Below are 6,902 nucleotides of genomic sequence, written 5' to 3'. Positions count from 1 at the left end.
AAAAAAACTAACAAAAAAACTCCGCTAATTTGATTGGCTTAGGCCCTTCCATAATGCATCCCTGTAACACGGACAAGAACTCGGGAGTGAAAGGTAAATCTCCGGGTTTAAAATAAAAAAAAAATCTAGTCATTCTTAAACGGTGTATATTGTGCCAAAATTTTCACATTTATTAAAAAAAATAAGAATAAATATAATCAGTTTAATTCGATATTTAGTTTGTGTTTGTTGGTTAATGCATTGTCACATTATTTCAATCCTCCTCCTTCCTCCCCTTGTACAACTTACTCCTTGCTTGATATTTTTGTATCGTGTGTGTAAAAAGCGAACACGAACATATGTATTTGATTGAATGGACAGTGTGACTATCCAGGCGGCTAAATAAATGCACTATATTATATAGGCAGTAATAAAAAATATATACAAAGTCAAATTAATCGGGGGGGGGGGGGGGGGGGGGGGGGCGACGACGACGACAGATATGCAAATAAATTTCAGTGGGGCGTGAGTAAAAAAAGGTTGAGACCCGCTGGCTTAGGCTGGACTCTGGAAAGACGCTCATCTGATGTTGCCGCTTGCCGGTCAGTCTGATATGAGTGTGACCCACTGACTGAATGAAAGCCAGGTGCCGGGGCTGAAGGTATTGTCAGGTCGTCAGCAACATAGTTTGAGTGAATAAACCTACCGACCTACCTACCTATTACGTTAGAGACCCATTGCTAGCTGCTAACCCCACGTCCTTGGTGGCTAGCTAGCTTGTTTCACAGCTAAATCATTATGTGTGTGAGAGAGAGAGTGTGTGAGTGTGAGTGTGCGTGAGCATGTTTTGATATCGTCATCCAACTAACGTCAGCTAATCACTTCAATTTGGCTTTAGGTGACAAGCATAATAGCAACCAAAAAAAGAAAGATGGACATAAGGAAGTTTTTTTTACAAAAAGTCAAAGTGTAAGTAGGAAGATGTTATTAAAGTAATAAACACAATTGATAATGATTCTCATAGCAAATGTAAAAATAATTTGCTAATGACGTTAGCAGAGTCATACTTTCTCTCTAAACAGCATGCATCAATTTATCATTTTATCAGGCGAGTGCAGCAGTGCAACCTGGTAAAAGCAGTTCAGAGGCAGGTGGAGCAACAGGGTCGCAGGTGAGGTCTGTAATGGCTTAGTGATTATAACAGTGAAAGTGTTAGACTCAGTTTTGAGATATATTATTGTTTGAGGCACATTGTGATATAATAGTAGGCTAATGCTGTATAGTAATACTCAGCAAATAAAGTTAGCATAGCCATATATTTTCTCTCTATATGGCATGCATCAATTTATTATTTTATCAGGTGAATGAAGCAATGCACCCAGGTACAAGCAGCAGCACAGACACAGGAGAGGCAGGCAGAGCACGTGAGCGTGCATGTGCTCATGCTTGTAGTGGTAGGGGTAATGGTAGCTTACAGTAAGGCTGGGATAGGTTATAATTCAGGTTATTAGTAATTCTATAGCAGGGATGTCAAACCAGCTTCCAGGAGGGACACTTTATCATAGTGTTTTAAGTGTATACCAGCCAACTTCATGTCAATCAGATTGTCCTCGATTCATGAGAGAGCCTGCTTCATGTTTACAGTGGCCAGAACAAGGGTTACGCTACATACAAATCCTGCCTTGTGCCGAACACTATCTCGGCATTCCATGTTAACCAGTCTGTGGAACTGGAGGCTTGCTTCCACCTCCTTCTAGACTGACAGGGAGCTGCAGCTCCATACGCTCTGCCCAGTGCAGGCCCTGGTGTTCTGTTGACAGGACAAAAAGTTGGAGGCAGCCCGAACCAGGGTTAGACTCCTACAGAAGATAGTGAGTGGACTCTAGGGTCACGCAATGTGGACCAACGGGGCATATTTTCCTATGCACAAGGGGTCTGGGATCAGGCTACACCATTGGGGTCTAGGGGCAAAGCCCCTGGGGATTTTTACACATTTACAGTGTCAGTGCAGTCCATTTTACACTTAAAAAGATGAAGGTATTAATTGGGGAGCCTGGGTCCATGAAAAATCATACTGTTAGTTGGATGGGAAAATGTTAATTTGCATGTAAAGAATTATATTATGTGAAGATTGGAACTAAGCTTTAGGCTGCCAATAATCAGTACAATAATTAGAATTAATAGTAGAACACACTAAACTGTAACATTCTCTCTATCTCACTGTTAGGTAGATTTTCTATGGAAGGTTCCCAGCCCGGAATAAAATAGGAAATCCTCACTCTCTAAACTAGGAGGGCGATCCTTGCCTGTTCTATATTATTTGGATTCAAGGCTACCTTTGGCCCAATACTGGATTTTTTAAAAATGTTAATGCCGGATGTACCCACATGAAACCATTTGGAAAACAATCTGACAATTCAGATCTCCTAACTGGTCCCAAAGAAAAGTGTTTAACATTTAAAATAATAATAATAATAATAATAATAATAATAATAATAATAATAATATTAATAATAATAATAATAATAATAATAATAATAATAATAATAATAATAAATATTAAATACACTAAATGTCTGGTATAATGTTTAAAACATTGTTAGGATTAGACAATGATTATTTAAAACCGGAGAAAAAATATATATAATACTATTACTAATACTAATAATAATACTAATAGGAACAGTCATCATAATCTTTGTTAGATAGCGTCTTTCATTATAAGGATCCTAAAGCTATAAAAAAGACCATGCAACTGCAGGTCGCAAATAAAAACGAAAGCTTTAAAAATCTGACAATAACCAAACACGTGCCCTTTTTACATACATTATAGTATCCCGAAGCTCTTTTGTAATAACAACTATAAAGACCATACAGACACCACAGATCACAGAAATAAGAAACAAGCCAACAAAATGCATAAAATTAAAAAAGAAAAAAACACAACGTAGATAAAATAAAGAACAGAAGGCTTTATATTATGGCCTAGTAAAAACGAGTGTGCAGTGTCTTCGTATACACAGATAGCATATTAACCTTCTGAGTATTAATTGAACTCTACAACCCCTAACTCCCCCCCCCCCCCCCCCCCCCCCCAAAAAAAAACACCTCCCGTGTTTACTTCTTAATGAAAATCAAACAACAAAAAGAGAAAGCTACTATAGAGGAGAGAACTGTTTCCTAAAGGCATTATAATTGCCTCTTGTTTTACATTGAGTACTGTGATATTTACAGGCAACTCGGCTGTAAGAAGATTATTCTGCCAATCGCCACATGAGGGCGCCAAAGACCTTCGAATTACTGATAGCAACAATTTATACCAACTATATTCTGGTTTGGTTAGATACTGTACACAAGAGGATATCTCTCTTAACTTTGAATAGAGACTGTGGGGAGAAGCAGCACAAAGAATCGTGTTTCTGTCTTCCTTCAGGGGTGAAACTGCAATGTTATAGCTCATTTAATCCACCAAAAACTAGGGAAAAATATTCATGTCATCAAAATCATTTTAAAACTGCTGCTGACACAAGTTCCAAAGTCGTTGTTATTTATTTATTTATTTATTTATTTTTAAACACCCTTTTTTTCTCCTTTTATTAATAATAACTTATATCCACTTGAGATATGAGGCAGTGTGGTATAACCAGTGTGGAGTAGTGGTTAGGGCTCTGGACTCTTGACCGGAGGGTCGTGGGTTCAATCCCCGGTGGGGACACTGCTGCTGTACCCTTGAGCAAGGTACTTTACCTAGATTGCTCCAGTAAAAAACCCAACTGTAGAAATGGGTAATTGTATGTAAAAATAATGTGATATCTTGTAACAATTGTAAGTCGCCCTGGATAAGGGTGTCAGCTAAGAAATAAATAATAATAATAATAAAACTGTATAAACCTCATTTCATCATGTTTTATTGTGTGTAGTAATGCTAATCAGTGGCAAAAAATACATTGTTTAATTCATAATGAAAATAAAACAACACAAAGGTAATGAGAGAACTGTTTCCTAAAGGTATTATAATTGCCTCTTGTTTTACATTGAGTACTGTGATATTTACAGGCAACTCGGCTGTAAGAAGATTATTCTGCCAATCGCCACATGAGGGCGCCAAAGACCTTCGAATTACTGATAGCAACAATTATACCTATATTCTGGTTTGGTTAGATACTGTACACAAGGAGGGCCGCCTCCAACTTTTTGTCCTTCTCTAACAAGTTGAGAATAGATACTGTGGGGAGAAGCAGCACAATGAATGGTGTTTCCTATCTGTCTCCCTTCAGGGGAGAAACTTAAAGAATAAAACAAAAAAACAACTGTAATGTTATAGCTCATTTAATCCATTCATGTAATCAAAACCACTTTAAAACTGCTGCTGACACAAGTTCCAAAGTCGTTGTTATTTTATTATTATTTAAAAAAACCATGATTTTTCTCCTTTTATTAATAACTTATATCCACTTGAGATATGAGGCAGTAATTATTTTGATTACACTGTATAAACCTCATAAACCTTATGAATAGAAGGCTGTGTAGTCCAGTGGTTAAAGAAAAGGGCTTGTAACCAGGAGGTCCCCGGTTCAAATACCACCTCAGCCACTGCCTCATTGTGTGACCCTGAGCAAGTCACTTAACCTCCTTGTGCTCTGTCTATTGGGTGAGATGTAATTGTAAGCAACTCTGCAGCTGATGCATAGTTCACACACCCTAGTCTCTGTAAGTTGCCTTTGATAAAGGCGTCTGCTAAATAAACAAATAATAAAGGCTTGTGTACATTGTATCATTGTAATCAGAAAATGTTTGGTAGAAAATCTACATAAACTACCGTTTTCCTGTGTTCTACCTACCAACTTAGTACCAAACTTCAGATAAGATTTGTGCAAAAGTGCAGTTTTGTGTATATGGATTCTTATGACAACCTCTATAACTGTTTGTGCAAACAACAGCATTTATTTTAGGTGTGTTGAAATTAGTAGCTGTACCTCCAAGGATCACCTATGACGTCAGAGCACAGATTAGAACCTCTGTTTTAGAGACACAAGAACACCTTTACTGTGGTCAGGGCATGCCATTCCTGTACTGTGCTGTCCAAAATAAAAAGAGAATATCTAGCTGTAACAAGTGCTCTTACCAAATGAGGTCACTAAAGGCCTTCATATCAGCAGCGCTAATTATCTTCTGGTTAAATACACGAGAGAATACCTTGGAAGCAGCACTGTAATAGGGACTATTGGGAGTAGCAATGAGCAGCACATGAATCGAGTCATTAGGTTAGACTTTCAGTCACTGCTGTTCTGTGGCATTCTTTATTTTGATTCAATTGAAAAGCTATTATTGAGTTATATCCTTGTATTCATGTTGACTGATATCCACTGTCCAACATGGTGCATTAGATATGACCATATAAAAAGTGATTGCCACTTTCATGGTAGAATTGGGGACAACAAGCTACCTGCTTCAGCACTTTGTACACATAGATAGCGTAGCTCTCTATCCTGGTCTTTCTGCGCTTCTTTTAGGCTGGGTCTTGGCAACAGCTTTCTTGGAGCCTTTCTTCGACTCGGGTGCAGCTTTCGATTCTGGCATTTTCTTTCTCTGATACAGTTCAAAGATGAATGGGCAGCAGTGTGGAGTAGTGGTTAGGGCTCGTGGGTTCAATCCCAGGTGGAGGACACTGCTGTTGTACCCTTGAGCAAGGTACTTTAACAAGATTGTTCCAGTAAAAACACAACTGTATAAATGGGTAATTGTATGTAAAAATAATGTGTAAGAAAAATGTAATTGTATGTAAAATAATGTGATATCTTGTAACAATTGTAAGTCGCCCTGGATAAGGGCGTCTGCTAAGAAATAAATAATAATAATAATATTGTTTCCAGAATCAGAAGAGGAGGAGCCAGACATCACTGCACAGTCGCCGGTGCTCTCGCCTCTGCCTGCTGATGGATCCGCCTGGTCACCAACCTGCCCTCCCGACACCCCATCCATGCTGCCTGGGTTCCTGTTGCCGGCTCTTGTCCCTTGCTAGAGGCGATGGAATGTGAACCGACCCATCCTCCAACCCACCTGCAAGAGGTGAGTTTAAAGATGGACAAGGGGGAGGGGGAGGGAGCCTTGGGATGACTGTATGCATTTCACAAATGAAGGGGAGGACATGTGAGAGGGCAGAGGCCCTGCATGTGTAGATAGTGTGTTTTGTTTGGTTTTGTAAATACAGATTAGATGTTTTCAATTTCAGTTTGGCAGGGATGGGGTTAACATATCATCCCTGCTAAATCCATTTGAAGAATGTGGCTTTGGCTGAGTTGATTAATTGTGGATCAATTGGGCCCAGCCCCATGCTGTAAAAAGGACCAAGAAATGTCTGTTTTAATGAATAAATTTAAGTTTGATATTCTTGATACTGCTCTGGACTATTGAAGGTACACTTGACTAGTGAATCCCACTCATGAATGATCAAAAACGATTTAATAATGTCCAATAATTTCGATATGGCTGTTTGTGTCTTTGCACAGTTGTTGCAAGTTAAAGTTCCTTTGGGATAATCTACAACTGGCCTTGGGAAGGCCGTATGTGTTGCACAAATGAGGAGAAGGATATGTGACAGGGCAGAGATCCTGCACATGTAGCTAGCGTGTTTTGCTTGGTTTCGTAAATAAAGATTATGTTTTGAATTTAAGTTTGGCAGTGATGGGGTTAAAATTTCACCCCTGCCAAATACATGGGTGAAAGTGGCCAATGATCATTTTGACTGAACCCTCCCCCCCTCCCCCCGCCCCCCCCAGCTTTGGAGTTGTACATGCTCTCAGATGCATTCTGAACCATTTTGGATCAACCAGATAAATTACACTGGAGGCTAAGTTAACAAACATAGTTTTTGAAATGTTACTCATCAAACCTTTTACATGTATGCCTATTTCACATAATAT

The 6,902-nt window shown here is 38.9% G+C and overlaps 1 protein-coding gene across 2 annotated transcripts in view; it reads left to right on the top strand.

Annotated features, from left to right (window-relative positions):
* Positions 1–6,902, top strand: part of LOC117405656 (olfactory receptor 1468-like) — a 291,007-nt gene continuing 284,105 nt past the window's right edge. For both annotated transcript variants that reach the window (XM_059031053.1, XM_059031051.1), the window contains exons 1-2: positions 1–93; positions 5,853–6,048. The gene's annotated coding sequence lies outside the window, so the exon portion shown is untranslated. The remainder of the gene's footprint in view (positions 94–5,852; positions 6,049–6,902) is intronic.

This window comes from Acipenser ruthenus, chromosome 9 (genome assembly GCF_902713425.1).
Source record: "Acipenser ruthenus chromosome 9, fAciRut3.2 maternal haplotype, whole genome shotgun sequence".
NCBI classification, from domain to species: Eukaryota; Metazoa; Chordata; class Actinopteri; order Acipenseriformes; family Acipenseridae; genus Acipenser; species Acipenser ruthenus.
The sequence above is the reverse complement of the archived record's forward strand: the minus strand, read 5'-3'. Positions and strand labels throughout refer to the sequence as shown.